Raw genomic sequence first — 22,203 nt, forward strand, 5'->3', positions numbered from 1 at the left:
CAATATATGTAGGTCAGACATAAACAGGGATATCAGAGAAAGAGCCAGTCAAAGAAGGCCTGGCTAAAACCATAGTCATCAGTGGTAGTTAGGAAGACTTGAGTGTATGCCCAAGGCTGTATGCTCTGAGGAAGAACACCAGAGTTTGTACACTGTGTGGGAAATATACTTCATTGAATTTTTAAATCCAAGTCATTAGAAAAACAAACAAGGAAAAGAGCAACTTAAGAAAAATAATAAAAGCCATGTTCAACAAACCCACAGCCAACATATTGCTCAACTGTGAAAAGCTGAAAGCCTTCCCACTAAATTCAGGAACAAGACAAGGAAGCCCACTCTCACCTCTTCTATTCAACATAGTATTGGAAGTCCTAGCCACAGCAATCAGACAAGAAAAAGAAATAAAAGTTATCCAAATTGGAAGGGAAGAGGTAAAACTGTCACTATTTACAGATGACATGATACACTATATAGAGAACCCTAAAGTCTCCACACAAAAACTATTATAATTTACAAAATGAATTCAGCAAGGTACAAGATTAATATACAGAAATCTGTTGCATTTCTTTATACTAACAATGAAATAACAGAAAGAGAAAGGAAAATAAATCCCATTTAAAGCCATATTAAAAAAATAAAATAAAATACATACGAATAAAGTGAACCAAGGGGTGAAAGTCCTATACACTGAAAACTATAAAACATTAATGAAGGAAACTGATCATGATTGAAAGAAATGGAAAGATATCCCCTACTCTCAGATTGGATGAATTAATATTAATTAAATAGCCCTACTACCCAAAACAATCTACAGATTTAATGCAATCTCTATCAAAATATCCATGACATTTTCCACAGAACTAGAACAAATAATCCTAAAATTTATATGCAAGCAGAGAAGACCCAGATGTGCCAAAGAAATCCATAGGAAAAATAACAAAGCTGGAGGCATAACCTTTCCAGACCTCAGACTGTTCTACAAAGCTACAGCAATCAAGGTAGTGTGGTACTGGCACAAAAACAGACATATGGATCAATGGAACAGAATAGACAACCCAGAAATAAACCCATGCACTTATGGTCAATTAATCTACAACAAAGGAGACAACAATATACAATGGAGAAAAGACAGTGATGTTGGGAAAGGTGGATAGCTACATGTACAGTAATGAAGTTCAAACACTCTCTCATACCATCTACAAACACAAACTCAAAATGGTTTAAAGACCTAAATATATGACAAGACACCATAAAACTCCTAGAAGAGAAGATAGGCCAAACATTCTCTGAAATAAATCATAGCAATGTTTTCTTAGATCAGTCTCTCAAGGCAAAAGAAATAAAAACAAAAGTAAACAAATGGGACGAAATCAAATTTAAAAGCTTTTGCACAGCAAAGGAAACCATCAACAAAACGAAGAAACAATCTATGGAATGGGAGGAATATTTCCATATGATGCAACTGGCAAGGGATTAATAACCAAAATATACAAACAGCTCATACAACTTAATATTGAAACAACAAACAATCCAATCAAAAATGGGCCGAAGACCTGAATAGACATTTTCCCAAAGAAGACATACAGATGGCCAACAGGAACATGAAAAGGTGCTCAACATTGCTAATTATTAGAGAAATGCTAAACAAATACAATGAGGAATCACCTCATACTGGCTAGTATGGCTATCATCAAAAAGTCTACAAATAATAATGGAGAGAGTGTGGAAGAAAGGGTACCCTCCTACACTGTTGGTGGCAATGTCAATGGGTGCAGCTACTGTGGAAAAGAGTATAGAGGTTCCTTAAAAATCTTAAAATAGAGCTACCATATGATCCAGCAATCCCACTCCTGGGTATATATCTGGAAAAGATGAAAACTTTAGTTTGAAAAGACACATGCATCCCAATGTTCATAGCAGCACTATTTACAATAGCCAAGACATGGAAACAATCCAAGTGCCCATCAACAGACAATTCACTTATGAAGATATGGCATATATAAATATATATACACACAATGAAATATTAGGCATAAAGAAGAATGAAATGCTGCCATTTGCAGCAACATGGATAGACCTAGAGAATATTATACTTAGTGAAGTAAGTCAGACAAAGACAAATATTTATATATCACTTATACATGGAATCTAAAAAATAATACAAATGAATCTTACATACAAAACAAAACCAGACTCAGAGACGTAGAAAATAAACTTATGGTTACCAAAGGCGTAAGGGAGGGAGGGATAAATTAGGAGCATGGGATTAAGAGATACAAACTACTATACATAAAATAGATAAGCAACAAGGGTTTACTTTATAGCACAGAGAACAATATTCAATATCTAGTAATAACCTATAATGGAAAATAATCTGAAATATATATATTTGAATCACATTACTGTACACCTGAAACTAACACAATATTGTAAATCAACTATACTTCAATAAAAAAGATGACAATACTCCCCAAAATTGATCTACTTATTTAACACAATTCCTATCAAAATATCACCTGTTTTATTTGGGGGGGGACAGAAATTGACATACTAATTTTAAATTCATATGGGACCTAGATAAGTCTAAACATCTTAAAAGAAATCAAAAAGGAAAAAATAGAAAATTTTATAGACTCACACTTCCTAATTTCAAAACTTGTTACAAATATAGAGTAATCAAGGTCGTGTGGTCCTGGTGTGAGTATAAATATGTAGATAAATGCCACAGAATTGAGAGTCCAGAAATAAACCCTTACATTCAAAGTCAGTTATTGTCAACTGGGTGTCATGATATTTCAAAGGAAAAATAATATTCTTTTTAAGAAATGATACTGGGAAAACTGGATATCCACATACAAAAGAGTGAAGTTGGAGTCTTTCCTTACACTATAAAACAGTTAACTCAAAATGGATTATAGAATTAGATTTGAGTGCTAAAACTATGAAACACATAGAAGAAAATACAGGAATAAATCTTCATGATCTTGGATTAGGCAATAGTTTCTTAGATATGACACAAAAAGCACAAGCTACAAAAATAAAAATAAACTGAACTATAACAAATGAAAAACATTTCTGCTGTAAATAATATTATTAAGAAAATGAAAATACAAGTCACCGAATGGGAAAAAATATTTTCAAATAATATATCTGAATAAGGACTTCTACCCAGAACGTATATGAAATGCTTACAACTCAATAATGAAAAGATAAATAGCCTACTTTTTAAAAGGGCAAATGATCAGATAAACATTTCTCCAAAGAGAAATAAGTGGCCAATAAGAACATGAAAAGATACTTAATATCACTAATCATTATAGAAATGCAAAACAAAACCACAATGAGGGGCTCTCGGCAGGAACAATGGCAGGCATCTTGCACAGACCCACAAGCGGCCTCACAGATGGCATGACTTCAGCACCGGGAGCGTGTTGCCAGGCACCACCAGATGAGCTGGGTGGCTGACAGGGTCGTGGTGCTCCAGCTGGGTGTCAGGTCTGAGTCTCTTAGGTGGGAAAGCTGAGTTCAGGACATTGGCCCACCAGAGAACTCCTGGCCCCTCATAATATCAATTGGCAAGAGCTCTCCCAGAGATCTCCATCTCAATGCTAAGACCCAGCTCCACTCAACAACCAGTAAGCTCTAGTGCTGGACACCCCGTGCCAAACATCTAGCAAGAGAGGAACACAATCTGAACCGTTAGTAGAGAGGTTGCCTAAAATCAAAATAAGTTCATAGACACCCCAAAATCACCAGCGGATGCAGTCCTGCCCACCAGAAAGACAAGATCCAGCCTTATCCACCAGAATACAGGCACCAGTACGCTCTACCAGGAAGCCTACACAACCCACTAGACAAACGTTACCCACTGGGGCAGATCCCAAAAATAACACGAACTACGAACATGCAGCCTATGAAAAGGAGACCCCAAACACAGGAAGTTAAACAAAATGAGAAAACAGAGAAATACACAGCAGATGAAGGAGCAAGGTAAAAACCCACCAGACCAAACAAATGAAGAGGAAATAGGCAGTCTACCTGAAAAAGAATTCAGAGTAATGATAGTAAAGATGATCCAAAAGCTTGGAAATAGAAAGGAGAAAATACAAGAAACGTTTAACAAGGACCTAGGAGAACTAAAGAGGAAACAAATAATGATGAACAACACAATAAGTGAAATTAAAAATTCTCTAGAAGGAATCAATAGCAGAATAACTGAGGCAGAAGAACGGATAAGTGACCTGGAAGATAAAATAGTGGAAATAACTACCACAGAGCAGAATAAACAAAAAAGAATGAAAAGAATAGAGGACAGCCTCAGAGACGTCTGGGACAACATTAAACGCACCAACATTCGAATTATAGGGGTCCCAGAAGAAGAAGAGAAAAAGAAAGGGACTGACAAAATATTTAAAGAGATTATAGTTGAAAACTTCCCAAACATGGGAAAGGAAATAGTCAATCAAGTCCAGGAAGTGCAGAGAATCCCATACAGGATAAATCCAAGGAGAAACATGCCAAGACACATAGTAATCAAACTAGCAAAAATTAAAGACAAAGAAAAATTATTGAAAGCAGCAAGGGAAAAATGACAAATAACATACAAGGGAACTCCTATAAGGCTAGCAGCTGATTTCTCAGCAGAAAGTCTACAAGCCAGAAGGGAGTGGCATGACATATTTCAAGTGATGAAAGGGAAGAACCTACAACCAATATTACTCTACTTGGCAAGGATCTCATTCAGATTCGATGGAGAAATCAAAAGCTTTACAGGGGCTTCCCTGGTGGCGCAGTGGTTGAGAGTCCGCCTGCCGATGCAGCGGACATGGGTTTGTGCCCCGGTCCGAGAAGATCCCACATGCCACAGAGTGGCTAAGCCCGTGAGCCATGGCCACTGAGCCTGTGCATCCGGAGCCTGTGCTCCGCAACAGGAGAGGCCACAACAGTGAGAGGCCCGTGTACCATAAAAAAAAAAAAAAAAAAAAAAAAGCTTTACGGACAAGCCAAAGCTAAGAGAATTCAGCACCATCAAACCAGCTTTACAATGAATGCTAAATTAGGAGCTTCTCTAGGCAGGAAGACAAGAGAAGCAAAAGACCTACAATAACAAACTCAAAACAATTAAGAAAATGGTAATAGGAACATATATATTGATAATTACCTTAAATGTAAATGGATTAAATGCTCCAACCAAAAGACATAGACTGGCTGAATGGAGACAAAAACAAGACCTGTATATATGCTGTCTACAAGAGACCCACTTCAGACCTAGGGACACATACAGACTGAAAGTGAGGGGATGGAAAAATATACTCCATGCAAATGGAAATCAAATGAAAGCTAGAGTAGTAATCTCATATCAGACAAAATAGCCTTTGAAATAAAGACTATTACAAGAGACAAAGTAGGACACTACATAATGATTAAGGGATCAATCCAAGAAGAAGCTATAACAATTGTAAATATTCATGCACCCGAAACAGGAGCACCTCCGTACATGAGGCAAATGCTAACAGCCATAAAATGGGAAATCAACAGTAACCCAATAATAGTAGGGGAGTTTAACACCCCACTTTCAGCAATCGACGGATCATCCAAAATGAAAATAAATGAGGAAACACAAGCTTTAAATGACACATTAAACAAGATGGACTTAATTGATATTTATAGGACATTCCATCCAAAAACAACAGAATACGTTTTCTTTTCAACTGCTCATGGAACATTCTCCAGGATAGACCATATCTTGAATCACAAATCAAGCCCCTGTAAATTTAAGAAAATTGAAATAGTATCAAGTATCTTTTCTGACAACAATGCTATGAGACTAGATGTCAATTACAGGAAAAAAAACTGTAAAAAATACACACATGTAGGCTAAACAATACGCTATGAAATAACCAAGAGATCACTGAAGAAATTGAAAAGGAAATAAAAAAATACTTAGAAACAAATGACAAAGAAAACACGACGACCCAAAACCAATGGGATGCAGAAAAAGCAGTTATAAGGGAAATTTATAGCAATACAACCCTACCTCAAGAAACAAGAAAAAGCTGAAATAAAGCAATTACACCTAAAGCAATTAGGAAAGAAGAACAAAAATTCTGCAAAGTTAGCAGAAGGAAAGAAATCATAAAGATCAGATCAGAAATAAAAAGAAATGAAGGAAACAATAGCAAAAATCAATAAAACTAAAAGCTGGTTCATTGAGAACATAAACAAAAATGATAAGCCATTACCCCAACTCATTAAGAAGTAAAGGGAGAAGACAACAGAATTAGAAATGAAAAAGGAGAAGTAACAACTGACACTGCAGAAATACAAAGCATCATGAGAGATTACTACAAGCAACTCTATGCCAATAAAATGGACAACCTGGAAGACATGGACAAATTCTCAGAAGAGCACCAACTTCTGAGACTGAAGCAGAAAGAAATAGAAAATATAAACACACCAATCACAAGCAGTGAAAATGAAACTGTGATTAAAATCTTCGAACAAACAAAAGCCCAGAACCAGATGGCTTCACAGGTGAATTCTATCAAACATTTAGAGAAGAGCTAACACCTATCCTTCTCAACTCTCCCAAAATACAGCAGAGGAAGGAACACTCCCAAATCATTCTACAAGGCCACCATCATCCTGATACTAAAACCAGACAGAGGTGTCACAAAGATGTCACTACAGGCCAATATCACTGATGAACATAGATGCAAATATTCTCAACAAAATACTAGCAGACAGAATCTAACAGCACATTAAAAGGATCATACACCATAATCAACTGGAGAATATCCCAGGAATGCAAGGATTCTTCAATATATCCAAATCAATCAATGTGATACACCATATAAACAAATTGAGAGAAAAAAATATGATCATCTCAATAGATGCAGAAAAAGCTTTCGATAAAATTCAACACCAATTTATGATATGAAACTTCCAATAAAGTAGGCATAAAGGGAACTTACCTCAACATAATATGGCCATATATGACAAACCCACAGCCAAGATCATTCTCAATGCTGAAAGAATGAAAGCATTTCCACTAAGATCAGGAACAAGACAAGGTTGCCCACTCTCACCACTCTTATTCAACATAGTTTTGGAAGTTTTAGCCACAGCAATCAGAGAACAAAAAGAAATAAAGGAATCCAAACTGGAAAAGAAAAAGTAAAACTGGCACTGTTTGCACATGATATGATAAGATACATAGAGATTCCTCAAGATGCTACTAGCAAACTACTAGGAATAATCAATGAATTTGGTAAAGTAGCAGAGTACAAAATTAATACACAGAAATCTCTTGTGCTCCTATACATTAATGATGAAAAATCTGTAAGAGAAATTAAGGAAACACTCCCATTTACCATTTCAACAAAAAGAATAAAATACCTAGGAATAAACCTACCTAAGGAGACACAAGTCCGGTATGCCGAAAACTATAAGACACTGATGAAAGAAATTAAAGATTATACAAACAGAGAGAAATACCATGTTCTTGGATTGGAAGGATCAACATTGTGGAAATGACTATACTACCTAAAGCAATCTACAGATTCAATGCAATCCCTGTCAAACTACCAATGACATTTTTCACAGAACTAGAACAAAAAATTTCACAATTTGTATGGAAACACAAAAGACCCCGAATAGCCAAAGCTATCTTGAGAAAGAAAAAGGGAGCTGGAGAAATCAGGCTCCCTGACTTCAGATTATACTACAAAGCTACAGTAATCAAGACAGTATGGTACTGGCACAAAAACAGAAATATAGATCAATGGAACAGGATAGAAAGCCCAGAGGTAAACCCACACACATATGGTCACCTTATCTTTGATAAAGGAGGCAAGAATATACAATGGAGCAAAGACAGCCTCTTCAATAAGTGGTGCTGGGAAAACTGGACAGCTGCATGTAAAAGAATGAAGTTAGAACACTTCTTAACACCATACACAAAAATAAACTCAAAATGGATTAAAGAATTGAATGTAAGGCTAGACACCATAAAACTCTTAGAGGAAAACATAGGCAGAACACTCTATAACATAAATCACCTCAAGATCCTCTTTGACCCACCTGCTAGACAAATGGAAATGAAAACAAAAATAAACAAATGGGACCTAATGAAACTTAAAAGCTTTTGCACAGCAAAGGAAACCATGAACAAGATGAAAAGACAACCCTTAGAATGGATGAAAATATTTGCAAATTAAGCAACTGACAAAGGATTAATCTCCAAAATATACAGGCAACTCATGCAGCTCAATACCAAAAAAACAAACCAATCCAAAAATGGGCAGAAGACCTAAACAGACATTTCTCCAAAGAAGCTATACAGATTGCCAACAAACACATGAAAGGATGCCCAATATCACTAATCATTAGAGAAAAGGAAATCAACACTACAATGAGGTATCAGCTCACACCCATCAGAATGGCCATCATCAAAAATTCTACAAACAATAAATGCTGCAGAGGGTGTGGAGAAAAGCATACCATCCTACACTGTTGGTGGGAATGTAAATTGGTACACCCACTATGGAGAACAGTATGTGAGTTCCTTAAAAAACTAAAAATAGAAATACTATAGGATCCAGCAATTCCACTCCTGGGCATATATCTGGAGAAAACCATGATTTGAAATAATACATGTGCCCCAATGTTCATTGCAGCACTATTTACTATAGCCAGGACATGGAATCAACCTAAGTGTCCATTGACAGATGAACTGATAAAGAAGATGTGGCACATATATATAATGGAATATTACTCAGTCATAGAAGGAAACGAAATTGAGTTATTTGTAGTGAGGTGGATGGGCCTAGAATCTGTCATACAGAGTGAAGTAGGTCAGAAAGAGAAAAACAAATACCATATGCTCACACATATATATCGAATCTAAAAAAAAAAAAAGATGGTTTCGAAGAACCTAGGGCCAGGACAGGAATAAAGATGGAAACATAGAGAATGATACTAGAGGCACGGGAGGGTGAAGGGTAAGCTGGGACGAAGTGAAATAGTGGCATTGACATATATGCACTACCAAATGTAAAATAGATAGCTAGTGGGAAGCAGCCACATAGCACAGGGAGATCAGCTTGGTGCTTTGTGACCACCTAGAAGGGTAGGATAGGGAGGTTGGGAGGGAGACGCAAGAGGGAGGGGATATGGGGATATATGTATATATATAGCTGATTTACTTTGTTATGCAGTAGAAACTAACACACCATTGTAAAGCAATTATACTCCAATAAATATGTTTAAAAAAAAAACCACAACGAGGTACAAATCCATATTCACTAGGATGGTTGCAATAAAATAGACACTAAGAAGTGTTGGTTGGGATGTGAAGAAAAACATATTAATTGTTAGTGGTACTGTAAAATGGTTTATCCATATAACCCAGCAATTTAGCTTCTTGGTATATGAAAACATAAACAAAACTTGTATGCAAATATTTAAAGCATTATTATTCATAATATCCATAATGTGAAAACCACCTAAAATATGATCTAAACATATAATGGATTATTATCTGGCAATAAAAATATATGAAGTAGTGATACATGTTACAACTTGGCTGAACGTTGAAAACAATTTGCTATATGAAAGAAGTGAGTCACAAAAGACCAATATTGTATGATTCCATTTATATAAAATAGAATTAATAGATAATTCTATAGAGGTATTCGGTATATTACTGTCTGCCTCAGGCCGAGAGGGATGTGGGGTAGAATGGGGAATATCTGGTAATGTGTATCGGGTTTCTCTTTGGGGTGATGAGAAACTTCTGAAGTTAGATATGATTAGGGTTGTTCAACTCTGTGTTTATATTTAAAGCTATTGAATTGTAAAATTTAAATGAGTGCATTTTATGGTATATGAATTATATCTCAATAAACCTTATTTGTAAATAGCCATTACTACAATCTATAGTTGAAATAATTTTAGTAGTTTGCAACTGATCAAATAGTGCATTAATTTTGGTCATAAAATGCACATCAAGCATTGTTATGGAATTCAATTATCTATGATACATACAGGACTTAATATGTCTTCTATTTGGAAACAAGATCAAGGGAGATAAATTCTAAAATGTTTGATTAATTATTTTAGTTTCTTACCACTATTGTGATTTAATCTAAAACATTTTCATTCATTCTAAAAATTGGCACCATAATTGGATTATCTTCCCTTCTATATAGATAGCCAAATTGGTTCTACATGGTTTTGAGTGAAGTACATCTATGATCTCTCTTAGCACAGTCATAACTCTTTCTTACACGTTACAAAACATAAATTGGACTACATTAAAATGAAAAATATTTGCTGTAAACAATACTACTGGACTCAGACTACCTTCATTACTTCAGGAGTTATCTTCCCAGGAGATGAACAAAAATGCCAATGATTTACTTGTCCTTTGATTTTGGGTTTCTCCAGCCATCTGATCTTGTGGTGAATCCAAAATAAGACTTTCCGAGGTTTTTAATGTGTCTGAAATTTTCTAGTTGGATTCTCTCCAGTATGATAACCAGGAGTTTTTTTAAAAAAGTATAATCCTGGGGCTTCCCTGGTGGCGCAGTGGTTGAGAGTCGCCCTGCCGACGCAGGGGACACGGGTTCGTGCCCCGGTCCGGGAGGATCCAACATGCCGCGGAGCGGCTGGGCCCGTGACCCATGGCCGCTGAGCCTGCGCATCCGGAGCCTGTGCTCCGCAACGGGAGAGGCCACAACAGTGAGAGGCCCGCGTACCGCAAAAAAAAAAAAAAAAAAAAAAAAAAAATCCAAGACTTTAAAGTAAAAAGAGACATTTCTACCAATTTTTAAGATGGGAAAGAGGGCTTCCCTGGGGGCACAGTGGTTGAGAGTCCACCTGCTGATGTGGGGACACGGGTTTGTGCCCTGGTTCGGGAAGATCCCACATGCCGCGGAGCGGCTGGGCCCCTGAGCCATGGCCGCTGAGCCTGCACGTCCGGAGCCTGTGCTCCGCAACGGGAGAGGCCACAACAGTGAGAGGCCCGCGTACTGAAAAAAAAAAAGTATAATCCTGGGTTCTATAACAGACCCATTAAATCAGCATCTGCAGTGGTAAAGCTCAATAATTACACATTTTTAAAAACCCTTAGGTAATTCTGTTGTTTACTAATATTTAAGTAGAATGAATTCAGCTTAATTCACATACGCTATTTCAGGTTTCTCTGGTGACTTATTCGAGAGAAACTGCATAAGACTTTTCATCTAGCTAGCTTGAAATCATAGATAGACCTCTCTAGTAATCTTCAACTTACCTTTATAAAGGGGCAGGAATATCATCCTTCCCCCTTTCAACAATTTTAATTATTGTTTTATAATTTTATGGCCTTTAGTTTGCTAGTAAATTTCCATACTTTTGTTTTCCTTCAAAAGGCACATTTTTTTCCATTGGTGTTTAATGTTTAACTTATTGTATTACTGGCATATTATACTCTGAAAGTTTCTCTTCCTTCTGGTAAATTGTAGTCTTTTTGCATGTTTCTCATCTTCAACTTACTCATTTCAATGGCCATTTTCAGTATATAAAAATATGTTTCAATTGTTTTTGAACCTTTGATTTTTGTTTTCACTTGTCCAATAGTGAGAAGTCTCCCTAACTAAATTCTGGTATCTGGAAACAAGTTGACATTTGGTATCAATATTAATATGATAGTATAGTACAGTATATACAAATCATATATGTATAAATAATGCTATATGTACAATTGTGTATCTATAAATATATAGTGTCATTTTCAGTTAATATATATTAATCTTAAAATTTTTAAATCATGGTATATAAATCAGAGGATAGTTTGAATAATAAATGATGTCTGACACCTCTAAGAAGTTATATGAATCATGACTATAATAAGCTCTACATTATTATCAAATTGATACTTAAAATAATTTACCTTAAAATTATATATAATATTTTTATATATACAAGATTATCTATATATATCTGATTCTACAATTTAGTATTATGTTCTAGTATGGATAGTCTAGTTATTGAGTTAAAAGGACCCCCCTTTTCTCTCATGTATAATTCTGACTTATAAAACACAAAATAATCCCTACGAGATCTCTCTATATGTAAATGACAGAAGTGATAAAACTTCTCATCTAAATTATTAGCATGATTAGCCACATGCTTAATTATTCCCTTTAGGGTTGCATTAAATCTTCCCAGTACTTCACTGTGGGAATTAAGCTATAGTCTGGAATTGCTTAATCTCAACTCTATTTCTAGCACATTTGAAAGGAAATTTGTGCCCTTGTTAACACTACTGGTAAATTTCCCAATAAAGGATTATGCCCAGCAAATCCTTGCCTAACACTGGCGTATCCTAAAGGAATAGAAAAGGAATCTAGTATTTCAAGCAAGCAATGGATGCTACTTATCCATGGGTGAAAAGTTTATAAGGGCTCTTTTTTATAGTATCTGCTCTTTCTTATTGTATGACATGTCTAGAACCACAATAGTCGTCAATTACTGTCATTTCCATACTAGGCAAAGCATATCAAATCTTTCTTTGACTATGTTGATCTTAGAAGACTTTTACTATCTCAGTGACAATCTTACCCTTGGTGAATGGCCCCAAAAGCCCAGGTCAGGTGACTTCTGGACATCCACTAGGATTTATATGCTTGTGTGTCTCAGAGCAGGCCCTATTTTAGACAAAGTCTCAGTAGTTCTCCTTTGTGTGCATGACTCCTAGCACTCCTAATGATGTTTTTCGAGCAGTAATTTTTTATGGCCATGTTTCCCTGGACCTTCTATAACTATGTAATAGCAGGCTTTTTGCAGGGCTTCTCCAGGTTGTTCTACTCTACTCTCCCAGACAAACTGGTAACCCCTGTGAAAGTTATTAACTTGTAGTTCTTGCCATAACATCGATCAGAGTCTCCTATGGAAGCATGATTATGTAACACTGCAGCAACATGCCCTTAGCTTCTCTAAACTACTCCAGGCCTTGGAGAGACTGTGAATCTTCTCCCATTCCCTTCCCACATCTTTTCTCAAGGTACAGTTATCAAGCCTCACTAAGGATTATTTCCTGAGGTAGATCAGATAACAGCTCTCTCCCTGAAGTTCCGATGTCCAGATAGTTTGGCAAGGTACCTAATTTTTCTCAGAAATAACCCCATTTTCCACAGTAATACATTGACACAAAGGCAAATTTTAATCCTGGAAAAATATTAATCTTACAAAAAATTTTAATTTAATTTAAAAGCTCCATTCAGTAAAATAAGCAATGGCACTGCTGATTAAACAACCCCTTTTCTTTCATCATCTCTTGAAAAATTTTTCATGTATACCAACGTATATTTTTGGTTTTCAAATTTAAGCAACAGTAACTATATTTACCTCTAATATGTTAAATCTCAATTATCTGGGACCAAGACAACCAGAATATTTATCTATCAGTGAAGAGATTTTGGATATTTACTAGAGAGAGAGAAATATCCCTGCTATAAACTAGTTTTCTTATTATTTGGCTGAGTTAAAATCAAGGAAAACAAAGAAACAACAACAAAACTTTCAGATTATACTCAGGTCAGTACTTCTTTCAGGAATTCAATCCAAAAGTGGATCCTCCAAATCTAATACTAGAAGATGACTGTTAATATTAATATGATTGTCCCAATTATCAAGGCAGCATTAAATGATATTCATTAGAATCTACTTGCTATGAGGACAATTTGTTTAGATAATTGAGAAACAAATAATGAAGCATAAAAATTATGGTTAAACCCACAAGTTCTGTTAACTAGAACAATCCAGTTAACATTTGCATTTCTTGAAATACGACTATCTCTTAAAAATCAGACATAGTTTCATTTGCCTTACTAGAGGGAAGCATAAGACTTCTCTTTAAATTTTGTTGAGGTATCTTATTTTCATAGTAATAAATAGAGAGAGGTAAGCTGTGAGTGGGAGGAGGGGTGACCCAGAAAAGGCACAAGCCAAAATAGTTTGAGAAGCATACCTCCCTTTGTCTAAGGGTATAGACATTTACCTAGGTCAGTTGAGAAATTTCTTAAGTGCAATAGCAAAATTTCATGATTTCAGCTTTGTTCTATGGAGAGTATATTTCCTGATTCTTTAGATTCCTCTGAAAAAACTGAATACATTTCAGTAGAATAGACAGTTGAAATGCTCTATTTATTTGACCTTTAAAATATTTTCAACTGTGAACAGCTGGCCACTCTGCCCCTTTCCCAGAGGCTGCTTAGGCTGTAAACAGGAGGCAAAGTAGAATTGCAGCCAATCTAATTATGGAATATTGAAAAGGTCAAAGCATTGCCCTGGGCTATGAAATAGTAAGATCTTCATTTGAAAGAATGCCAAATATCCTAGCCAGTAAATGGAAGAGCAGTAGCTTATATTTCTTAATAGAATTAGTATTTGGAAACTATCTCCCATACATAAATTTCTGTACCAAACATGTTATAGTGTTACTCAAAAATTGTCCAGAAAGGCAATGGTAATATGGATTGTGCTAGCATCTTCTTTCATTAAAGACAATGTATCTTATGTATAACACAGTGTGTCAGTTAGGTCTTAATCAGAGATACAGAATCACTATGAGTGTTACAAAATAAGCGGTTTACTATAGAGGTTAGTTCTTATGAAATTGTAAAAACAGAAAAATGTCTGTGTTGCCTCTGTATCTGGTGGTATGTGTAAAGTTGCTACAATCAGCAGGGCCAATAGTTGGGGAAAAGGCTGAATGTCCAAAAGAGGAGAGTATCAATGAACTGGAATCCATGAGAACAAAATGGAGTCAATGAGGACAAATTAGAATTTATAAGGACAAACTGAAACCCATGTTTGTCCCTGTCACCTCTGTCCTCGACAACACAGGTGACCTGAAGAATGAGTTGATGTCCTTGCCATGGAGCTACATACATGCTTGGGTCAGGACTTGGAGAAGTTCAAGGTGGAGATCTGGTGGACACTGGAGAGCTGTGGGTCCAGCTGTAGCCCCATGCCGACTAGGTGACTCACTCCTACCTTACAAATTTTGTCCAAATTACTCTGTTAAACTCAAATCCAGAACTATATAGGGTTTGAGTTTAGCTAGGTTGACACAATAGAAAACCACCATACCCCATCAGCACAGGAATCTTCTAAGGTGGCTGAGAAGTGTTCAAGGACCATGTGCTATGTTGTGTAATATGACAGATTTGGGAGTTCCATATGGATGTCTCTGATTCTGTCCTCTCATTCATACATAGGACAACCAAGAGCTAGATACATTCTATTTGGGAGGGAAATTTGAAAGGTTTTCTATAGGGAAGTTAAAAAATTGAAATATTAAAAAGATATGTCTCAATGCTGAAGATAGCTAAAAAAAAAGAACCAAATTGCAAAGTCAGGTTAAATCTACTCATTTTGCCTGCTGCATCCTGTAAGAACACCCATGGTGAATTTTATTCTAATAGATAACCATGGGGTTTGCATGTGATGAAAAACATATTTATCAAAGGAAACAGACATATCTGGAGCAGATTCCCTGAGGGAAAATCTGAGCTATTTGATTGGAAATCACCAGTGACCAATCGACTTGTCATTCACTTGAATTTCTGAACAGAATTTTTGGATTGAACCTGAAGTGATCTTCCAAAATCATTTAAGAAATTTAGTGTTTTAATTTCAGCAAATTGTTCATATTCCAAATCCAACTGAGGAGACTCTTTTAGGACTGGCTCAGTTGTTTTATTTCATGAATGATATTTGTGTCCAATTTAGTAAACAGCATGCACTTCTAATGATATCAGAGATGTTACAAAAAGTGCACATGAACTTTATCCACTATATTAAATAACTCCAGCGATAATATGGTCCCTTTCTGGTAAGTACCATGGGAATGGGTTAGAAAGATTGGTCTTGCTTATTTCCCTTCAGTCATTTTCATGTGATTTTGAACTTTCCAACCACATTCATAAAAAAAGTAAAATAGATCATAGCCCATAGCAACCCAGTGGGTAATCAATTCATTAAAATTAATTACACTGGAATGAACAGAAATGAATTGAGGAAAGTAGGCTGCAGTTGCTTTGATTTCAATGCCCACAGAAACCATCTGACAACTATTGGAGTAACTACAGTATAGACTTCTCCAGCAAACTCCAGAGAGCCCTTCCCTGTCACACTAATTCTTTAACCCTAGATTCTGACACCACTTGGAGATCTATTTGTGTTTCAGAAATCAATTATTTTTGTCTGTTATTTGTTGTCTTTATTTTAAATATTTGACTTAGATTAATGGACATGTGACAGGCTTGTCCTTCATCCTTAGCATCTCATGACCAGGCTACATAACCTTTAGTGTGTACCATATTATTATTGTACAAAATAAATATAATCACTTTATTCTGTTATAGGTCCTAGAATGTTCATGGTTTATGCATGTAGACATATATTCTCTGAAGAGATATGAGTAGCCTTAATCATGCTCTCTAATAAGAAGTAATGGATAGAACCCACCTAAGATATGGGTTGTCTTTAGAATGAATATATATGTATATGTGTGTATGTATATGTGTGTGTATTCTTTTTTTTGAGTGATGAGTTTTATTTTTTTTATTTTTAACTCTTTTTAAAATACATCTTTATTGGAGTATAATTGCTTTACAATGTTGTGTTAGTTTCTGCTGTACAACAAAGTGAATCAGCTATATGCACATATATATCCCCTTCCTTTTGAGCCTCCCTCCCACCGTCCATATCCCACCCCTCTAGGTCATCACAAATCACTGAGCTGATCTCCCTGTGCTACGCAGCAGCTTCCCACTAGCCTATTTTACATATGGTAGTGTATATATGTCAATGCTACTCTCTCACTATGTCCCAGCCTCCCCTTCCCCCCATGTCCTCAAGTCCATTCCCAATGTTTGCATTTTTATTCCTGCCCTACCACTAGGTTCATCAGTACCCGTTTTTCTAGATTCCATATATATGCATTAGCATAAGGTATTTGTTTTTCTCTTTCTGACTTACTTCACTCTGCATGACAGACTCTAGGCCGATCCACCTCACTACAAATAACTCAATTTCATTCCTTTTTATGGTTAATATTCCACTGTATATATGTGCCACATCTTTATCCGTTCATCTGTCAATAGATATATAGGTTGTTTCCATGTCCTGGCTATTGTAAATAGTTCTGCAGTGAACACTCAAAATGGATTAAAGACCTAACTGTAAGGCCAGACACTATAAAACTCTTTGAGGAAAACATAGGCAGAACACTCTATGACAGTGTTCACAGCAAGACCATTTTTGACCCACCTCCTAGAGTATTGGAAATAAAAACAAAAATAAACAAATGGGACCTAATGAAACTTCAAAGCTTTTGCACAGCAAAGGAAACCATAACCAAACAATACAAAAAGACAACCCTCAGAATGGGAAAATATATTTGCAAACAAAGCAACTGACAGAGGATTAATCTCCAAAATATACAAGCAGCTCATGCAGCTCAATATCAAAAAAAAACAACCCAATCCAAAAATGGGCAGAAGACCTAAACAGACATTTTTCCAAAGAAGGCATATAGATGGCCAACAAACACATGAAAAAGATGCTCAACATCACTAATCATTACAGAAATGTAAATTAAAACCACAATGAAGTATCACCTCACACCAGTCAGAATGGCCATCATCAAAAAATCTACAAACAATAAATGCTGGAGAGGGTGTCTGCACTGTTGGTGGGAATGTAAATTGATACAGCCACTATGGAGAACAGTATGGAGATTCCTTAAGAAAGTAAAAATAGAATCACCATAAGGCCCAGCAATCCCACTACTGGGCACATACCTTGAGAAAACCATAATTCGAAAAGATACATGTACCACAATGTTCAGTGTATCTGTATTCTTTCTGCCTTTCTCTATATCCGGATTTAGGATTTAGGTTGATACTATTTCCCTGTGTACCACTTTCTCAAGCCAGCCAGTTTTGAAAAATTGCCTGAAAACATTGACAATTACTGTGAACTTTTGAGAAGGATGGGCATTTTCTCTGAAAACTTCCATTTTTTCACCACCAAATACAGACTATTCAATACAGAGTATCCAAATACAGACTATCCACAGAGCCTATATGCAAAGTCTGAGAGAGTTGGCTGCTTTCTTTCAAATGCCCAATTTTCAACAACAAAATCACAAGGCATACAAAGAAATAAGAAATCATGGTCCATTCAAGAGGAAGAAAACAAAATTGGCAAAAAATGTACATGAGGAGGCAAAGACATCAGAATTAATAAACAAAGACTTTAAAATGTCTGTTTTAAATATACTCAAAGGGCTAAAAAAGAAAAGGAAAAAGAATTTCAAAAGAAATCAGGAAAATGATATATAAAAAATGAGAATAACTACAAAGTGACAGAAATCATAAAAAGGGACAAAACAGAAATTATAGAGATAAGAAATATAATAACTGAATTGAAAAATTCAATAGAGCAGTTTAACAGGTTTTGGCAAACAGAACACAGAATCATTGACCTTGAACACAGGACAATTGAAATTATCATGTCTGAGGAGCAGAATGATAAAAAGTAAAGAAGAATGACAGATCCTAAAGGACATTTGGGATACCATCAAGAGGACCACTGTATGCATTAAGGAAGTCCCAGAAGAGAAAGAGAAAGGAACAGAGAATTTATTTCAAAAAATATTGGCCAAAAACTTTCCGAATTTGGGGAAAGATATAAATTTACAATTCCAAGAAGCTCAATAAAATATAAACATGATAAATCCAAAATTAGTCACACCAAGACATATTATAAAGAAACTGTCAAAGCCAAAGATGAAGAGAGAATCTTGAAAGCAGAAGCGATAAATGATTTGTCACATACAAGGAATTCTCAATAAGATTATCAGCTGAGATTCATTTTGTTGTGCAATGGAGGCTAACACAACATTGTAAAGCAACCATACTCCAATAAAAATTAATTTAAAAAAAGAAACAAAAACAAACAAACAAAAAAAGATTATCAGCTGATTTATCAGCAGAAGCCAGAAGGCAGCAGGAGAATATATTTAAAGTGCTGGAAGAAGAAGAAACTGGAAACAAAGAATTCTATATCCAGCAAAAATGTCCTTCAAAAATGAGAGAGAAATCAAGACACTCCCAGATAAACAAAAGCAAAAGGAATCCATTACCTCTAGGTGTGCCCTATAGAAAGTGCTTAAGGGAATCCTTCAAGTTGAAGTGAATGGACAGTAGACAGTAACTCAAAGCCATATAAAGATATAAATACCTCTGGCAAGGTTAAATACACAGACAAATATAAAAAAACAAAACAAGACAAATATAAAACAAAAATAAAAAACAAAAAAGTATTATTGTTTTAGTCTTTAAGTTCAATTTTGATTTTCTACAGGATTTAAGAGACAGAAGCATAAAAATAATTATAACCTATGATAATGGATACACAATGTATAAAGATGCAATTTGTGATATCATTTACATAAAGTGATGAGGAGAGAGCTGTAGAATTTTATATGCAACTGAAGTTAATTTGGTATCAATTCAAATTATGTTGTTACAACTTTAAGTTGTTATATGTAATTCCTCATGGTAACCATAAAGAAAATACCTATAGAATGTACTCAAAAGAAAATTATAAGGGAATCTAAATGTCTCACTACAAAATCAATAAACACACAACAAAGGGGTAATAGAAGAAATAAAGACCACCACCAACAAAAACTATGAGACATATAGAAAACAAATAAAATCGTAAAAGTAAGTCCTTCTTTATCAGTATTTAATTTAAATATAAGGGGATTACCAACTCCATAATCAAAAGTTATAGATTGATAAAATGAATAAAAAACAAAAGCCATGATCCAATTATATGGGGTCTACAAGATAATCACTTACAATATAAAGACACAAATAAGTAGAAAGTGAAAGGATGGAAAAAGATATTCCATGCAAATAACAGCCAAAAGAGGGAAGGTATACTGATATCAGACAAAATAAACTGCATATCAAAACTGTTATAAGAGATAAAAAGGACCTAGTATATTGATAAAATAGTCAATTAACCAAGAAGATATAACAATTATGAACATATACACAACAAACATCAGCACTCCAAAATATATGACATGCACACTGATATAATTAAAGTGAGAAAAGGGATTTCTACAACAATAGTTTCAGACTTTAACACCTCACTTTCATTAGAAGATAAAACATCCAGATAGATTATCAATAAGGAAATAGGAGAGCTGAAAATGCCATAAAACAATTGTACCTAACAGACGTATACAGAACACTCCACAAAAAAAAAGTGCAATACACATTTTTCTCAATTACACATGGAACATTCTCTAGGATAGACCATATGTTAGGCCATAAAACAAGTCAATATGTTTAAAAAGGTTGAAATCATACAAATGTCTTTTCCAATTACAATGGAACGAAACTAGAAATCAGTAAGAAAAGGAAAACTGAAAAATTCACAAATATGTGGAAATTAAACACACTTAAACAACAACACTTAAGTAACCAATGGGTCAAAGAAGAAATCACAAGGGAAATTAGAAAATATTTTAATACAAATGAAAACAAAAATACAACATACTAAAATGCATATAATGCAGCATATGTAATAAGAGGGAACTTTATAGCCGTAAATGCTTATATTAAAAAAGAAGAGAGATCTCAAAAAAGTAATCTAACTTTACACCTTAAGGGAGTAGAAAAAGAAGAAGTAAACCCAAAGTTAGAAAAGAAGAAAATAATAAGAAAAGAAGGGATCTGGGGCTTCAAGATGGCAGAGGAGTGAGACGTGGAGATCACCTTCCTCCCCATAAACACATCAAAAATACATCTACAAGTGGAACAATTCCTACAGAACACCTACTGAATGCTGGCAGAAGACCTCAGACTTCCCAAAAGGCAAGAAACTCCCTGCGTACCTGGGTAGGGCAAAAGAAAACAGAAAAAACAAAGACAAAAGAATAGGGAAGGGACCTGCACTTCTGGAAGGGAGATGTGAAGGAGGAAAAGTTCCCACACACTAGGAAGCCCCTTCACTGGCAGAGATGGGGCGTTGGGTGCGGGGGTGGGGTAGTTTCGGAGCCATGGAGGAGAACACAGCAACAGGGGTGTGGAGGGCAAAGCGGAGAGATTCCCACGCAGAGGACTGGTGCTTAACAGCACTCACCAGCCTGAGAGACTTGGCTGCTCACCCGCCAGGGTGCGTGGGGGCTGGGAGCTGAGGCTCAGGCTTCAGAGGTCAGATCCCAGGGAGAGGACTGGGCTTGGCTGCGTGAACACAGCCTGAAGGGGGCCAGTGCGCCACAGCTAGCCTGGAAGGAGTCTGGGAAAAAGTCTGGACCTGCCTAAGAGGCAAGGGACCACTGTTTCGGGGTGCATGAGGAGAGGGGATTCAGAGCACTGCCTAAACGAGCTCTAGAGATGGAAACGAACCACAGCTATCATCTCGGACCCCAGAGACGGGCATGAAATGCTAACGCTGCTGCTGCAGCCACCAAGAATCCTATGTGCAAGCACAGGTCACTATCCACATCCCCCTGGGAGCCTGTGAAGCCTGCCACTGCCAGGGTCCTGTGATACAGGGACAACTTCCCCAGGAGAACAGATGGTGCACCTAAGGCTGTTGCAATGTCACGCCAGCCTCTGCTGCCATAGGGTCACCCCATGTTCCAATTATAACTACTGTACCCCTCCCTCCTGGCCTGAGTGAGCCAGAGCCCCCTAATCAGCTGCTGCTTTAACCCCATTCTGTCTGGGTGGAAACAGATGCGTGAGTGCGACCTACACCCAGAGGTGGGGCCAAAACCAAAGCTGAACCCCAGGAGCTATGTGAACAAAGAGAAAGAAAAATTCTTCCATGCAGTCTCAGGAGCAGTGGATTAAATCCCCACAATTAACTTGATGTACTCTGCATCTTTGAAATACCTGAATAGACAATGAATCACCCCAAAATTGAGGCAGTGAACTTTGGGAGCAACTGTACTCTTGGGGTTTGCTGTCTGCGACTGATTTGTTTCTGATTTTTATGTTTATCTTAGTATAGTTTCCAGCACTTGTTATCATTGGTGGATTTGTTTCTTGATTTGGTTGCTCTCTCCTTTTTTTATTATTTTTTATTTTTATATTTTAATAATTTATTATTAAAAAATTT

This window comes from Globicephala melas, chromosome X, assembly GCF_963455315.2.
Source record: "Globicephala melas chromosome X, mGloMel1.2, whole genome shotgun sequence".
Classification (NCBI taxonomy): Eukaryota; Metazoa; Chordata; class Mammalia; order Artiodactyla; family Delphinidae; genus Globicephala; species Globicephala melas.